The following is an 18,398-nucleotide window of genomic DNA, read 5'->3' as shown; positions in this document are numbered from 1 at the left end:
AAACCCTTTCCAAGCACAACACACAATTGCCACAAGGGCAGACTCCCTGCAACGCTCATGCAATGTGGAAAACACAGATAATACTTCCCCAAGTTGTCTTCACAATTGCTAAAGAAAGACAAAAGAAACTTCAAAAAATATGCTTGTTACTGCAACAAGAGGGTGAGAACCCCAAGACACTAAGCGTTGAAGGGGGTGGGGGGGTCTGGTTAAGAATGAGATGTTAGCTGGTCTAGTGAATAAACATCAATAACTTTTCAGCAAGTAATACATTGACCTTACTGAAGGATTGCACGCTTCCGACCTCTCAGCTCAGTGCTGCCACTAGGCTAGTGGTGGCAGTAACCCGAAACTACAAGCTATAGCTTGCGCCACAGTGCGTCTGACCGCTATTACAATAGTGCATAGCTGGTGCAACGGGGAAAAAGTGCATGCACATCCATGTTGTCCTGGAGGTCGCCAAATATACATGTACACATGTGCAGGGCTTATACATGAGGCGAGAATTTTTTTTTAAGAAAATATAATTCTGTGAAATTAAAATTACTCAACTGTCTATAAAAAAATAAAGCAGCATCAAGAATAAAGATACAGTCTACTAAAACAAATATGTTCTGATTATAACAAGATTTTTTAAAAGATTCTTACAGTACTCATACTCCATAACATATTCAGCACCACAAAACATGTTGTGCCGTATAACCCACAAAATAGCAAATACGGAAGAAATGCTGTTAGTCAATATAGCTGTATTTACCATGCAATACACAACACATTTCAGGCACCTGGACCTTCCTCTGGAGCTGAGCAGATCCGAATATAGCCTCTATTTCAAAAGAACAACTAAAGCAAGAGGTATATGGAGGCTGCCATATTTATTTCTTATAAACAATACCAGTCGCCTGGCCATCCTGCTGATCCTCTGCCACTAAAGCCCAATCTACACAATACGATTCTTTGTACGACTCAATTACGATTCTATTTACGATTATATTAAATCCGACATGTCCGTTCGGGATTCGATTTGCCATTGTTTTGCAATGGCAAATCGAACTGAATTGAATCCCAATCGGACATGTTTGATTTAATCGAATCGTAAATAGAATCGTAATCGAATCGTACAAAGAATCGTATCGTGTAGATTGGGCTTAATACATTTAGCCATAGCCCCTGAACAAGCATGCAGCAGAACAGGTGTTCCTGACATTATTGTCAGTTCTGACTAGATTAGCTGCATGCTTGTTTCTGGTGTAATTTAAACACTACTGCAGCCAAACAGATCAGCAGGGCTGCCAGGCAACTGGTATTACTTAAAAAGAAATAAATATGGCAGCCTCCCCATTTTTCTCACTGCAGCTGTCCTTTAAATTAAACTGGTCAAGCAAGAGTACCTTCTCAGTCAGGGCTGATCCACACTGAAAAACGCAGCAAAAATTGGGAGCGACTAAACAAATTGTGTTTGTGATTCTCATTCAAAGGAAGGAGAATTGCTGCAGAAAGGTTGCATGCAGCATTTCAAAAACGCAAACGTAGCCAGTGTGGATCAGACCTCACTGCATAGATTATCATTAAAGATAATCTGTACTCTTAGGCCCGGTTCACATTAGCGGTTGTTTGCCAAACGGACCGGATGACCTGACCGGATCCGGACCGGATCCGGATCGGAACCGTACGGTTCTGATCCGGATCCGGTCAGGTTGCATCAGGTGGTAATCAGGATGCGATCCGGATCCGTTTGGCAAAGTTAACGTAAAAAAAAAAAAAAAAAGGTTGGGGTCTGGGAGGTCAGCAGAAGGGGGACCTGTGGAATCAGGCCCTCTGCTGTTTAGCACTCACCTCCACCTCCGACATGCTGCCAACATCCTGCCAACACCTCCAGCTCGTGCTGCTCCACTCCAAAATGCTTGCCCATGTGTCCCCAGCCAATATCGCCGCAAAAATCCGCATAGGAAGTGGGGTAGAACATCCGGATTTCTCAGCCAGTGTGTTGTGCGGCCTCCGGTTCCCATCTGTTTGTATTGGCCGGATGGTGCAGTCCGGCTCCGCCCCGGATACGGCTGCCGGAGGGGCCGGATGAAAAAATAGCGCATGTTGGAACGGAGGCCGGAGTCCGGATCCGGCCCGGATCCGGTCCGGCTCCGGTTCTGCAGAACGGACCCATGTGAACGGACGCATAGGCTTTAATTGCTATGCCGTGCGTCCGTTCCGTCCGTTCTGCAGGCGGTGCGGCTCCGGCACGGCGATTCCGGAGGGCCACCGCAAGTGTGAACCGGGCCTAATATTCTTACAATAAAAAGCATACCATTCTATTCCTTATGTTCCCCTGTGCCCCTCTGTGCTGTTTCGGTCACTCCCTGCTGCAATCCTGGCTTGTAATTTACAGTTTTAGGCAGTGTTTACAAACAAATGACTGGCTTCTAACCAGAGTATCATAGGCTGAAGAGGAGCTTACTGTGTGATTCATGCAGAGTTTGGAGAGGGTGTGTAAAGCTTCTGCCAATGACAAGCAGTGCTGCACATTCCACACATTCCAGCCTCTTGCCGACAGACACGACAGAGGAAAGAAGATAAGATTTATTACAGAGACAGTGCAACTAGAAAAGGTTGCAGTAAGACAGACCACATCAGAACAGGTATAGGAACTTATAGAATAGAAAAAATAAGGCTCAAAATTTTGTTACAGAGTCTCTTTAAAGCCCATATAAAACCAAAAAATAAAAATACAGCAGTAATCAGTATTCAGTATGTTACATTCTTTGTTTTTCTTTTTACAAAAAATAAGAGGGAAGGCTAAAGCCTACACTGTGCCATATCACAGCTGTACCTAGTAGGCAGTGGTGGTAGCTGACATTACCTTGCAAAACTTATTTATACTTGGACTATATTTCCAACGATTTTTTACTCAGCAGCACTAAACTCACTGAGGCCCCTTTTGTACATATGCAATTCCATGTGCAGTTTACCTGACACCATGCATATTCACATGCAAAAATATGCACAGTTCCACAGTAGTTTTAAATGTATAGTACACAAGTTAAATACGGTCATGGCAGACTGTCTTAATGAGGATGTATGGGGAGTCGGGTCATAGGGTTAAATATCTACCGTATATACTCGTATATAAGCCGCTCCAGGTATAAGTCGATCCCCCAACATTTACTTTAAAAAAAAATAGGAAAAATGTTTGACTCGTGTATAAGCCAGAGGTGGCAAAAGCCACAACACCACTCACAACCATGGCCAGACACAACCATATATTAGAAAAGCAGCATAAATTCAGCAGATTGCAATAATAAGCTAGAACATACAGTAGGTCTACAATGGAGATGGACATGCAAATAACTCCTATTGCAGAGTTTAAGCTGACATAAAGATAATGCAAGGAATGCAGAGCCACATAGTCATGTATCTACAACTTTATACAGGAATGCAAGGATTCTCCCCACTTAGTAGACACTGTCCCTGTATGCCTTCCAAGGCTACAAATGGAGAGGACGTTAGCTGGGACTTCCCATAGAAATGTCAAATGTGCGGTCTCCCTTAGATGATGCACCACTGTGTGCATATAGTGGGGGCACTGTGGGGGTTACTCAAAGAGTAGTAACCTTGAGTTGAGACCCCCACTTTTTTTGACCCAAAAATTAGAATTATATACACACACACACACACACACACACACGAGTATATACTGTACCTAACAGTCACCAGAAAACCGCTCACACTTCCCTGGGACAGTGCCGGAACCAGGACAGGCCAATCCAACAAAGTAGAGGCAAAGAAAGGGTATCCGCACGATATCCCTTGCATCAAGTTCCTTTATTATGGACGTATCCACACCAAATCACACATCATGTAGCTGACATGTTTCGAATCAGACGGTTCTTACTCCTAGCTAAAAATTAATGACACCAGACCATATATATACCATCCTCCTGTGGAGGGGGAGGTCCCACAATTAAAGACACTCCCCTAAACACCACATCCAGGAAGGAATATTCACATTCCAAAGGGAAACAACTCTTAAAGAGAATCTGTATTCACAAAATGAAGTATAAACAAACATCCCTGCCTGTTTGGGGTCATCTCCTAGCCCCCTCTGTAATATTTTTGCTGTTCTCCGCTGCAATAAAGAGGTTAAAAAAACTGTTTTATAAACTGTTTTGTAAACAGAAAAGATGGCCACCAAAACAGGAAGTACATCAGCAGAGCAGTGAACTCAGTTAATACACAGTGAGTACACAGAGAATTCAGTGAGTTACACATTTTTGAATTCAGTCTCCAGAGGTTATGTGCAAGTTTTGAAAGAGCTCTGTGTCAATGAAGCATGACAAGCTGTGTTTTTAGAGCCTGGAGTCGTGTCAGCCTGACAGGCAGCTTCCTCCTCAGCCAGCTATTCTTTGTTCAGTTTATCAGTCTGTGTTTATCAACCTCACAGATAGCAGACAAGCTGACAGTGAGAGCAGGGACATTGTCTGTCAGGAATAATCATCACAGGAGCACTGGGGGGGCTTGGAAGGAGTTAACTTGTTCACATTACTAAAGAGTTGGCAGCCTTCCAGACACAGCTGACAAATCCGACAGGGGAAAGATAAGTTGATTTATTACAGAGATGGTACAAGTAGAAAGTGCTGCAGTAAGCCAGAGCACAATGGAACAGCCTTAGGAACTTGTAGGATAGGAGAAATACTGCTAACATTTTTGTTACAGAGTCTCTTTAATAATATATCTCATGGGAAATGTCTGTACTCTGTCAAATTTTATTTAAAAATATGTAGAAAAAGTTCCTAAAATAAATAAAATCAGATAGTGTGAGAGCAAGAAAGGCAAATGCACAGGAGCCACTCCTCACTAAGTTATCAATGCTAAGTCCCAACGGGAATTTAGACCCTTAGGAAGTCTCGTTCCCAGTCTGAAGATCCATAGAGCCTCTCGGCTGGTAAGTCGTTTAACCAAGTCACCCCCTCTCTGGGCTGGGAGAATCCTTTCCAGACCATGGAAAGAGAAAGAAGCCATATTACCACCATGGACCTGGCGAAAGTGCTTCGCTACATTAGAGATGTTAGTGCTGAGCCAGCCTGGGCCGCAATAGTGTTCATCAATTCTGGCACGTAAGGATCTAGTAGTGCACCCCGCATATTGTAGGGAACACTCCGTGCACGTGATAAGATATATCACATACGGCGTGCCACAATTGATGAATTATTTAATAGGGCCTCCCGTGTTCACTTATGTACACTACAATAGTGGCATGTTCTCACGCCGCATTTATACGAGCCAGTCAGACTGAGCCAGGTTGAGGATCTAGGACTAGACTCAAACAGGCTAGGCGAGAGGGATTGGGCCAAAGTGGGCGCGCGCCTACTAGCACAACGTACTCCTTGTTGTAAAAGGCCCCGCAAATCCTCATCCCCTTTTAACACAGGAAGATACTTTCTCAAAATGGAAACTATCCTGTTAAATTCTACACTGTAGGTGGTAACAAAAGTGGGCCTTGAATCTGTAGTGTTTTTTCCTCCAATTGTTGTCAGTAGATGATCCCTACTTTTTTGATTGGCTCTAGTTTTTCCTTTGTTGATCATCCACCCAGGGTAACCTCTATCAAGAGTCTATTCTCCACCCTCTTAAATTCTTCCCCGCGCCACGACTCCTCCGAACAATTACGTCGCGCCCTGATAAATTCACCCACAGGGACCGCACAAATAGTATGCTTCGGATGGCAACTCGTGGCCCGGAGAGTTGTATTACCACTACAGGGCTTCCGGAATGTCCTAGTGTGCACTCGCCCCTGGACAGGGTCTCCCACTAAGGTGACATCTAAGTAGTGTATCGAGCCCACCCCCCCCCAACTATGGGTGAACTGTAAATTCAAAGAATTACTATTAAGGTCACTCATAAAGGCGGGGATATCCTCAGGAATTCCCTGCCAAACCAATAATAGGTCGTCGATATACCTCCCGTACCACGCAACACTCCCCCGATGGCGACCCCCACCCCCAAAGATGTGGCTCTCCTCCCACCACCCCATGTAGAGGTTGGCCAAAGATGGAGAGAACTTGGCCCCCATGGAGGCGCCACACCTCTGGAGGTAGAAGCCGCCATCAAACATGAAGTAAATTGCGGGTCAGGAGGTACTCGACAGCCAAATAAATAAAAGTCCGGAGATCCTCAGTATAGGAGGAGTATTTTTCGAGATGGTACTTAAAGGGTAACTTCAGCCTAAACAAACATACTGTCATCAAGTTACATTAGTTATGTTACTTAGAATTGATAGGTAATATAATCTCTTACCCACCCTGTTTTAAAAAAACAGGCAAATGTTTGTGATTCATGGGGGCTGCCATCTTTGTCATGGGGGCAGCCATCTTTTTGGTTGAAAGGAGGTGACAAGGAGCAGGAGACACAGTTCCAACTGTCCTGTGTCCTGATTACCCCTCCCAGCTGCACACGCTAGGCTTCAAATGTCAAATTCAAAATGTCAACAAAAAAAATTGCACCAAAACAGCAGAACGAGAACAACAAAATCAGAAATCCCATCATGCTTTGCACAGCATCAGGGGAAAAAAGCCCGGGCAGTTTTCTCCTGTGCAGCTAAAAATGAGGCTTGTATAAGAGAAACAAAGTTCTGATGCTGTGAAACTGTTAAAGAAACACCAGGCCCTTTCAGTGCTGCTGAGTCGATTTTTAGTCCGGAGGTTCACTTTAACAGCTTCAATGGCTAAATTGTGGGGGATACATGAATATAGGGCCTTCACATCGATGGTAATCCATACATAATGTTTTGCCCACACGAAACTCTTCAAGCTAGAAAGCAAATGCTTGGTGTCTCTAATATAGCCCGGAAGGCGTCTGACCAACAGCTGTAACATCGAATCGACCCACTCACACAGGCGCTCTCCCAGAGAGCCTATGCCAGCCACAATGGGCCTGCCCTCCGGGGGAGCGCCCGGTTTGTGGATCTTGGGAAGATGGTGGAAAACTGGGGTGATCGGATCAAGGACACTCAAGTAGTCCACCATTCTTTGATCTAACACACCCAAACTTTGTCCAAAAGATTCTGTGGTGTATCAGAAATTGGGAACAGACCCTATGAGGGTTTTCCAGAGAGAGTTGTTTGACTTGTTGTCTTTTGGACAAAGTTTGGGTGTGTTAGATCAAAGAATGGTGGACTACTTGCGTGTCCTTGATCCGATCACCCCAGTTTTCCACCATCTTCCCAAGATCCACAAACCGGGCGCTCCCCCGGAGGGCAGGCCCATTGTGGCTGGCATTGGCTCTCTGGGAGAGCGCCTGTGTGAGTGGGTCGATTCGATGTTACAGCCGTTGGTCAGATGCCTTCCGGGCTATATTAGAGAAACCAAGCATTTGCTTTCTAGCTTGAAGAGTTTCGTGTGGGCAAAACATTATGTATGGATTACCATCGATGTGAAGGCCCTATATTCATGTATCCCCCACAATTTAGCCATTGAAGCTGTTAAGTACCATCTCGAAAAATACTCCTCCTATACTGAGGATCTCCGGACTTTTATTTATTTGGCTGTCGAGTACCTCCTGACGCGCAATTTACTTCATGTTTGATGGCGGCCTCTACCTCCAGAGGTGTGGCGCCTCCATGGGGGCTAAGTTCTCTCCATCTTTGGCCAACCTCTACATGGGGTGGTGGGAGGAGAGCCACATCTTTGGGGGTGGGGGGGGTCGCCATCGGGGGAGTGTTGCGTGGTACGGGAGGTATAATTGACGACCTATTATTGGTTTGGCAGGGAATTCCTGAGGATATCCCCGCCTTTATGAGTGACCTTAATAGTAATTCTTTGAATTTACAGTTCACCCATAGTTGGGGGGTGGGCTCAATAGACTACTTAGATGTCACCTTAGTGGGAGACCCTGTCCAGGGGCGAGTGCACACTAGGACATTCCAGAAGCCCTGTAGTGGTAATACAACTCTCCGGGCCACGAGTTGCCATCCGAAGCATACTATTTGTGCGGTCCCTGTGGGTGAATTTATCAGGGCGCGACGTAATTGTTCGGAGGAGTCGTGGCGCGGGGAAGAATTTAAGAGGGTGCAGAATAGACTATTGGATAGAGGTTACCCTGGGTGGATGATCAACAAAGGAAAAACTAGAGCCAATCAAAAAGTAGGGATCATCTACTGACAACAATTGGAGGAAAAAACACTACAGATTCAAGGCCCACTTTTGTTACCACCTACAGTGTAGAATTTAACAGGATAGTTTCCATTTTGAGAAAGTATCTTCCTGTGTTAAAAGGGGGTGAGGATTTGCGGGGCATTTTACAACAAGGAGTACGTTGTGCTAGTAGGCGCGCGCCCACTTTGGCCCAATCCCTCTCGCCTAGCCTGTTTGAGTCTAGTCCTAGATCCTCAACCTGGCTCAGTCTAACTGGCTCGTATAAATGCGGGGTGAGAACATGCCACTATTGTAGTGTACATAAGCGAACACGGGAGGCAATATCAACCTCAAATGGACGCAAGTTCCCTATTAAAGAATTCATCAATTGTGGCACGCCGTATGTGATTTATCTTATCACGTGCACGGAGTGTTCCCTACAATATGTGGGGTGCACTACTAGATCCTTACGTGCCAGAATTGGTGAACACTATTGCGGCCCAGGCTGGCTCAGCACTAACATCTCTAATGTAGCGAAGCACTTTCGCCAGGTCCATGGTGGTAATATGGCTTCTTTCTCTTTCCATGGTCTGGAAAGATTTCTCCCAGCCCAGAGAGGGGGTGACTTGGTTAAACGACTTACCAGCCGAGAGGCTCTATGGATCTTCAGACTGGGAACGAGACTTCCTAAGGGTCTAAATTCCCGTTGGGACTTAGCATTGATAACTTAGTGAGGAGTGGCTCCTGTGCATTTGCCTTTCTTGCTCTCACACTATCTGATTTTATTTATTTTAGGAACTTTTTCTACATATTTTTAAATAAAATTTGACAGAGTACAGACATTTTGCATGAGATATATTATTAAGAGTTGTTTCCCTTTGGAATGTGAATATTCCTTCCTGGATGTGGTGTTTAGGGGAGTGTCTTTAATTGTGGGACCTCCCCCTCCACAGGAGGATGGCATATATATGGTCTGGTGTCATTAATTTTTAGCTAGGAGTAAGAACCGTCTGGTTCGAAACATGTCAGCTACATGATGTGTGATTTGGTGTGGATACGTCCATAATAAAGGAACTTGATGCAAGGGATATCGTGCGGACACCCTTTCTTTGTATATACTGTACCTGTTATGGCTTCATCCCTCAAGACAGGTGATTGCTCTGCCCGTCTTTGAGGAATGTGCCCTGGCATTTTTTTTCCAGCTGCCTAATAGGTGGCTGGCGAGCTGGAGGCAGGCTGTTGCAGAACAGGCGGAGCTTTACGAAAAGCTTCAACAGTCTTCAGAAACATAACCACGACTGCACTGCTGGGGGGGGGGGGGGGGGGGAGATATGCTATTTAAGCTATTTTGAAGAGGCAAAAAATGACGAGCAATGCTGAGAACTGGTGGCACAATGGTTGACCAAAGAAAGGTAGGGTGTTAAATGAAAGGTAAATAATTCTTACTTCCCCTCAAAATCAGAAGATGTCAAGCAGTGACAATCTCAGAACTGGCACCTATAGGACCTGGGTACACCCATGTACTGTGCAGAAGTCAGGCAAGAAGGTCTTCATGGAAGAACTTTGGCCAAAAAGCTATCCCTCTGAGGTGGAATAAAGTACCTCTGTATAAGTGTCCATAGGTGAGCCTACATACCACTATGGGCTCTATTCACAATCATTTTCTGCATGCAGAAATGCACTCGACTGCAATAAGACCATGTTGACATTCACAAAATTTTACGCATGGTTATTTATTGCATGCATAAAATTGTATGCATTGTTTTCCCACACGCATAAAAAGTGCAGTAAAAGTCGGTAATTCCCGGAAAAAAAAAATCACAATGAAAAAGGGGCACATTATTTCTTAACTACCGATTTTATATCACCTACAAGTACATGGTGATATATTTCGCTTCCCGTTGACTTAAATGGAGTCTTCAGCCTTGAGATTTTTTATGCCACTTTTTTTACGCATGTTTACTACATAATTACACGTTTCCCCAATTTTTGCTCCTGATGAGTCCAATAGGACGAAACTAGTAGGGCGTGGGTGCAGATGCAAAAGTGAGCCGGCGTGGCGTGCGGGGAGACCGAGGAAAGGTCCTCTATGTGGACACGGAGAGCCAGCCAGGTGGCCAACGTGAAGGGGTAGAGCCCTATAAAACTCTATGCTCAACAAAAACCTAGTGGAATGTGAGTGTGCATTTTTAATATAATAAAAAAATTTAATATAATAAAAATAAAAGTTTTACACTATGGGAAGGACCATGTGTTTTATTTGAGGTGAATGCTGTGGATACACTGTTGGATTAAGTACCGCTTAAAGGAGTCAGTATAGGCAGGGGATTGCCTGAAAATATCCCAGAGGCGATTATGACCCATCTAACTGAGGTGACGTCATCTTTTAAGGGTGAGTGCCCACTTCTGAGGGTGAGGTGGTGGTGGTCATTCCATATGCTTCTGGAGATCAAGTCTGGCATGGAAGTGGATACATAGGACTTTGCATATACTATATCTAGAACTGTGGACACAGCAGGATCGCTATTTCCTTTACAATTTTAGTGTTTTGATATATTTTAAGGAGCGCACCACTGTGTGTATATATGTATAAACTCTCATATTGGTCAGCGCAGTGTGTTTTAAAATTGATCTGTTTATTTTGTGTCCGATCAACCATCCAATTCACTTATGTAACGATTTGTGTCAGCAAGAAACAGAGTTCTGATTATTAGGTGATCTGCAGAATCACCTATAATGCAGATATATACCTGATTATATGGTGATCTGCAGAATCACCTATAATACTGGTATATAAGAAGCTGATGTGACAACAAATAGCAATGAGTGATTGGTGCAACAGTAGTACTGATAGGTTTGGCAATACCTCACCAGAGGAGCTGGTGGGTACTAATAGTACAATGCCCCTCACCAGAGTCAAGGGCCCTCTGGTGAGAGTAGAGTGGTCAGACAGATCGGGTTCGGCAACAGACAGATGCAGTACAAAATCGGGAGGCAGAGACAGGAAGGTATAAACAGGCAGAGTTGGCAGCAAGATCAGATGGGCAGAGGTACAGAATCACTGAGCAGAAGAGTAGTCAGAACGAGCCAGAGTCATGCACAGATAATAACACAGTAATGAAGAATCTTTAAGGCTATCAAACAATTCCTATCTTGTGTGAAATCCCTCGTTTCCTCCCGGATCAAAGCACACCGGAACTATCTAAGGTCTGAGCGCTAACACCAAGTATTCGCAACAGCAGAAAAGTTGTGAGCGATTCAGCTTGGCTTATGAAGCAGAGGAGACCCCTCCGTCACGCCAACTCCTCTCAGCCAATGAGGAGCAGCGAGCGTCTCCTCTGACGTCAGCCGACCGGCCGGTCAGCTGACGCGACTCCTCCCCGCATTAAGGTCCTGTCTGTGTGCGCGCGCGATAAGGCGACCTTATGTGCAGCTGACAAACCCATTTGTGTTACAGAAGCTGTTCAGTTACAGCGCTACTGTAACAAAATATAAAAACCGCTACACAAAAACTCTCCAAAAAACGCTAGGCATGTTTAGAAAATCGCTCTAACATGCCTAGAATCGCTCTGAAAAACTGATTCAAAAACCACTAGCTTTTGCAGATCCGCTAGCGTTTTTTTGGTGAGCACTGGCCCAGAGAGAGATTTGTTTCTTGGTCGAATCTGTCCATACATTGCTTTATCGATGGCCACCTTAATAAAATGTGCCTACATATGCTTTTAATACAGTACACTTGGAAAGCTCTCAGTGTGCCATCTACTTTTTGTCCATATGCCCATCGTAATGCAGAACTGAAGATTGCTATAAAAACTAACAGTTTCACTTACCTGTGGTTTCCCCAAGCCCCCAGCAGCTGTCCTGTCCCGCGCCAGTCCTGCACGATCCTCAGTTCTCCAGCCGCAGTGCAGTTTTGTTACTTTGCTCCGACTTTTAAGTTGACAGAAACTGTGCCTGCGTACCCCAGGCCACACGTATCCTTCTTCCACTGCAATACGGTAACGCGAAGAAAGATACGTGTGGCCCATGGTGCGCAGGTGCAGTTGCCGTCGACTTAAAAGTCGACGGTAATGAAGCTAGCTGGCGGCAGGTGAACTGAGGATCGTGCAGGACCGGCACGGGACAGGACAGCTGCTGGGGGCTTGGGGAAGACCCAGGTAAATTAAACAGTTTATTTTTATTGCAATCTTCAGTTCTGCTTTAAGTCTAGGTCATTGTGGCTTTATTTTGTTTGTAAAAAAAAAAAAAAAAAAAAAAAAAAAAACAGAAACACACGCACAAAAACCCTACAAAACAGTATTTAACCTTAAAAAAGTTTAAACAAACAGGTGTCTATTTAAAGGTGTGTACACACCTTTGACAGATGTCGCCCGGGGTCAGGACCCAATCCCCTTGGGCGACTTTACAGGCGCGAGTCAGCTGTGTAGCTGACAACGCGTACTGTTGCTATGCAGAGAGGCGGCGGAGCGTGCATGACGGCATGTGGCTGGCGTGGGAGCGGTGTGCCCGTCGCTAGGGGCGAGTTGATCTCCTTGGCAAATCTTTTGCGTGTCATGGGGCAGTTTCACTTACCTGGTGCTTCTGCAAGCCCCCAGCAGCCGTCCTGTCCCGAGTCAGTCCTCCACGATCCTCCGCTCCTCGCCGCTGCTCCGTTACGTTTCTTGACTTGTAAGTCGAGGGGCCACTGCGCTTGTGCAGCTATGCCAAGTGTATCCTTTTTACACGTTCCCGTCTGCAATAGAACTATTGCGGACTGGAACACGAAGAAGGATACGTGTGGCCAGAGCCACGCAGGCGCAGTGGCCCAGCGGCAAAACAAAAAATAGCTGGTGGCGGAAGAGCGGAGGATGATGTTGTTCCAACACTTTAAGCATACCCGACAGAATAGCATACATTTAAAGTGATATAGTCCTTTTAACCTCCTTAGCGGTAACCCCGTGCTGGACACGGGGTAACCCACCGCGGAGGATTCCTCAGACCCCGCTGGGCCGATTTTTATAATTTTTTTTTTCAAACACGCAGCTAGCACTTTGCTAGTTGCATGTTTGGTCTGATCGCCGCCGCCCGCCGCTGATGCGCCGCTACCTGCCGCGATACAGCCCCCCCGCATACCCCTTGCGCAGCCTGGCCAATCGCCGCCGGCTACGCTATGGGGTGGATCGGGACTCCCTGTGACGTCACAACGTCGATGACGTCACTCCGTTCGTTGCCATGGCGACGGGGGAAGCCCTCAAGGAAATCCAGTTCAGAACGGGCTTTCCTTATGGGCAAGCGGGGCCGATCGGAAGCTACAGGGGGACGCCGCAGGGATGAGGGAAGCATGTAGCTAGCGCTAGGCTAGCTACATGCAAAAAAAAAGTGAAAAAAACCCTCCCGCGGCCACGTAGCCGCGGGAATTATACCGCCAAGGAGGTTAAGTAGAATCAGTGTCCCCTTGCCTGCTCGCTTCGCTCGCTGGGCTGTGGGCTCGGTCCTTGCTTCGCTCGGACAACTTTTTATTCTAACTTTATGTCCACTTGGATAGTGGAGATTGCACATCAGCACCCAGGCAGCTAACTCGGGTTGCAAGGTTAATGCTGCTGATGGGCATTATGGGGTTAACGTATGACCTGCATCACTTTGCACATGCTCAGTAGCATTTGTATGCTATTCTGTCGGGTATGCTAAAAAGTGTTGGAACACCGGTACAGGACATGACAGCTGCTGGGGGCCCAAGGTAAGTGAAACTGTTTGTTTTAAAACTATATTCAGTTCCGCTTTAACCCTCCACTGCTTTCTGTTATTATCTGCATTACAAAAGTCTTTCTGTCCTGCAGGAAAACTGATACTAACTGCAACTCTCAAGCACTTAAAGGGATACTGTAGGGGGGGGGGGGGGGGGGGGGGGTCGGGGGAAAATGAGCTGAACTTACCCGGGGCTTCTAATGGTCCCCCGCAGACATCCTGGGTTGGCGCAGCCACTCACCGATGCTCCGGCCCCGCCTCCAGTTCACTTCTGGAATTTCTGACTTTAAAGTCAGAAAACCACTGCGCCTCCGTTGCCATGTCCTCACTCCCGCTGATGTCACCAGGAGTGTACTGCGCAGACACAGACCATACTGGGCCTGCGCTGTGCGCTCTTGGTGACATCAGTGGGATCGAGGACACGGCAACGCAGGCACAGTGGTTTTCAGACTTTAAAGTCTGAAATTCCAGAAGTGAACCGGAGGCGGGGTTGGAGCATCGGTGAGTGGCTGCGCCAACACAGGATGTCTGCGGGGGACCGTTAGAAGCCCCGGGTAAGTTCAACTCATTTTCCCCCGACCCCCCTACAGTATCTCTTTAAGAGGCATTTGAATTCAGCTCCAGAATTAACATGAGGATTAAAAGCCCACACCACTCTGGTGTGAACCAGGCCTTGGCGGATTAAAAACTCCATGGCCGAGTATTGGGCAGTCACAGCAACCACACGACGATCGCCAAATATCCAGCGTGTCAGATCTTTAGTGATGCCCGTTGCCTGAACATCGCACAATGCCACTGTTCTCGCTGCTCCCCCGCCCACCGGAAGCAGCTCCATTGCACATGTTCGTTGTCCATCCACCGCTCCACATAGCAACATATGTATATCAGCCATAGGCTAATGACACAGAGTATATACAGCATTGTTAGCGCTCTGTCACCCTGCAGGGATCAGCACACGATCCCTTAGGCGACGGAGATCCAGCAGATTGTCGCCAGATGAGTTTTTCACAAAATTGCGATGCGATCGGGGTGTGATCCGTCAGATGTGCACTGCGGTGCATTTTGCAACAAAAAAAAAAAACACAAACGGGAAATTGCCGAAACACAGTGAAAAAAATAATAATCACATAGCGGTGCGATCTATGCAACCTCCTGCACTCCTATACAAAGTATAAGAACTGAATCGCACAGAAAATATGTCAGGACAACAACTGCTCTTGGGCGAAAAATTTCTGCTAACGGATCGCACTGATGGAAACGTCGCTGCAAACTCCACTCCTTTAGTTGTAACAAAGGAGTTGTGATCTGTTTTACACTTGTGTGGAACTCGTCCTTTAAGGACCTCTGTCGCGAATATGTTAAAATATATGTAAACTTATACAATTAAGAAGTAGGTTTCTTCCAGAGTAAAATGAGCCCTAAATTACTTTTTTCCTATGTTGCTGTCACTTACAGTAGGTTGTAGAAATCTGACAATACCGACAGGTTTTGAACTAGTCTCTCTTCATGAGGGGGTTCACAGGGATTTCTTTATTTTCGAAATGCACTTAGGCCTGGTGCACACCAAAAAACGCTAGCAGATCCGCAAAATGCTAGCAGATTTTGAACCGCTTTTTCTTCTTTTTCTGTAGCGTTTCAGCTAGCGTTTTGCGGTTTTGTGTAGCGGTTTTGGTGTAGTAGATTTCATGTATTGTTACAGTACAAAAAACGCCTGGCAAACCGCTCTGAAGTGCCGTTTTTCAGAGTGGTTTGCGTTTTTCTATACTTAACATTGAGGCAGAAACGCATCCGCAATCGAAAATCTGCAGCAGCCCGGGAGTATGCATTTCTGCAAAACGCCTCCCGCTCTGGTGTGCACCAGCCCATTGAAATACATTACCCAAGCGGATCGCAAACCACAGCAGAACCGCTCTGGTGTGCACGAGGCCTTAGTGAATGGCAGTTGCTCCGTCCAACTGCGAAAAAAGTGTGCAGCGGGCAGGGAGGCTCGCCAGCATCTTTTTATAAATCTTTTTCAGGGAATGTCTTTATAAAGAATAAAGGCAATGCTCAGAATCCCCTATGGAGAGATGGACTAGTCCAAAACCTGTTGGTAATGTCCGATTTCTAATACCTACTATAAGTGACAGCAACATAGGAGAAAAGTAATTTATGGCTCATTTTACTCAGGAAGAAACGTACTTCTTATTTGTATGTGTTTTAAATTTTAAGATTTTCGCGACAGTTCCTCTTTAAACAAATTAATGCAGTTTAAAAGAACACTTTTTGTAATATACTACAGTGTATAGCGTAGATTAAAATTATGTATGCACATGATTAATCTGTGAAATAGGGCAATTTAACATCATATAATTTACATTAAAATTAAAAATATAACCAGAGTTAATTTTTTTCTAGGGTCAGGTATCCAAAAATGACCACTGACTCTGCGACTCCGAATCTAACTCCACAGTCCTCTTCCCATACTGTACATGTGTGTAAATACAAAGATATTATTAGGTCAGTACAGGTAGGTAATATACAGTATGGAGTCAGGTGTGGCATGGAGGCCTCGCCTATGCCATACATAACACACGATCACAGGACAGTATGGGGTTAGATCTGGTATGGTGGCCTCTCTTTACCATGCATGCATTGTATATATAGTGGTAACAAATATTAAGCCAGGCCATAAGTGTGATATACAGTATACAGCAAGGTTTGGTGTCTCCCAGTGCTCTGCATGCATTAAGTATACAAAGTGATATAATAATAGGAACACACAGCTCTATAATACACAGTTTGAGGTTAGCTCTGGTAGCCTCGTACTGTGAAGCATAAATACAAGGCGATATATGAGAGCACATGCATGTTATATACAGTATGGTGCTTTCCTTGTACTCTAAACACATTATGTATAATACACTGAGATATATTAATAGGACACCAAAGCTGCATAATACACAGGTTTGCATCATACATGATGGGGTGGCAGACTATCCTGTAGATCAGGCTTTCTCAACCAGGGTTCCTTGAGGACTCTGCAGGGGTTCCTTGGTATTTTACCCCATCGTGGGGGAAGTATAATACAGCACACTATAATAGGTGGTACTGTAACAAGAAGCACTAAATTGGGGGGGTCAGGAGACAGTATAATGAGTGGCAGTGTAATAGGAGGTAGTGAAATTAGCAGCCTAACCTATTTAAAGACCATGCCTCCTGAAAAATAAATGTAGGGGTTCCTCGAGACCAAAAAATTATTTGCAGGGGTTCCTCGAGATTACAAAATTGTTTGCAGGGGTTCCTTGAGATCCAAAAGTTATTTACAGGGTTCCTCCAGGGTAAAAAGGTTGAGAAAGGCTGCTGTAGATATATAGATAGAGACACACAGCTACATAATAATAGGACAGCACAGTTAAATAATACACAATATGAGGTCAGACCCTCCCCACTTTACCCATACTCTAAATACAGTACATTCTATATACACAGTGATATATTAATGACAGAACAACTCTGTACTATAATGCATGGAGGAGAATTGGAATAGTGGCACCCTTGTACTGTACATACATGATATATACACAGTAACAGTATAATAGGACAGCACAGTTGTGTAACATGCAGTATGGGGTCAGGCCTGGTAGCCTCCCTGTACTGTACATACATGATATATACACAGTAACAGTATAATAGGACAGCACAGTTGTGTAACATGCAGTATGGGGTCAGGCCTGGTAGCCTCCCTGTACTGTACATACATGATATATACACAGTAACAGTATAATAGGACAGCACAGTTGTGTAACATGCAGTATGGGGTCAGGCCTGGTAGCCTCCCTGTACTGTACATACATGATATACACACAGTGAAAGTATTATAGGACAGCACAGCTGTGTAACATGCAGTATGGGGTCAGGTCTGGTATGGTGGCCTCCCTGTACTGTACATACATGAGATTATATATATATATATATATATATATATATATATATATATATATATATATATATATATATATATATATATATATATACAGTGACATGTATAACATGCAGTATGAGGTCAGGTCTGGCATGGTGGCCTCCCTGTACTGCACATACATGATATATACACAGTGGCATGTATAGCATGCAGTATGGTGGCCTCTCTGTACTATACATACATGATATACACAAAGTGACATGTATAATGGGATAGCACAGCTGTGTAACATGCAGTATGGGGTCAGGTCTGGCATGGTGGCCTCCATGTACTGTATATACATGATATACACACAGTGGCATGTATAACATGCAGTATGAGGTCAGGTCTGGTGGCCTCCCTGCACTGTACATACATACATGATATATACACAGTGGCATGTATAAAATGCAGTATGAGGTCAGGTCTGGTGGCCTCCCTGCACTGTACATACATACATGATATATACACAGTGGCATGTATAAAATGCAGTATAAGGTCAGGTCTGGTATGGTGGCCTCCCTGTACTGTACATACATTATATATACACAGTGGCATGGATAACATGCAGTATGGGGTCAGAACTGGTATGGTGAACTCTGTACTGT

The 18,398-nt window shown here is 45.1% G+C and overlaps 1 protein-coding gene across 3 annotated transcripts in view; it reads right to left on the bottom strand.

Moving 5' to 3' along the window:
• The window catches only part of HELZ (helicase with zinc finger), a 221,909-nt gene that overhangs the window by 187,923 nt on the left and 15,588 nt on the right, over window positions 1–18,398 (bottom strand). The window contains exon 1 of one of the 3 annotated variants that reach the window (XM_068263179.1): window positions 3,695–3,717. The exons of the other annotated variants lie outside the window; for them this stretch is intronic. The gene's annotated coding sequence lies outside the window, so the exon portion shown is untranslated. Of the gene's footprint in view, window positions 1–3,694; window positions 3,718–18,398 lie in introns of those variants that run through there. 3 annotated transcript variants of the gene reach the window in all.

Source organism: Hyperolius riggenbachi, chromosome 12, assembly GCF_040937935.1.
Source record: "Hyperolius riggenbachi isolate aHypRig1 chromosome 12, aHypRig1.pri, whole genome shotgun sequence".
In the NCBI taxonomy this organism is placed as follows: Eukaryota; Metazoa; Chordata; class Amphibia; order Anura; family Hyperoliidae; genus Hyperolius; species Hyperolius riggenbachi.
The sequence above is the reverse complement of the archived record's forward strand: the minus strand, read 5'-3'. Positions and strand labels throughout refer to the sequence as shown.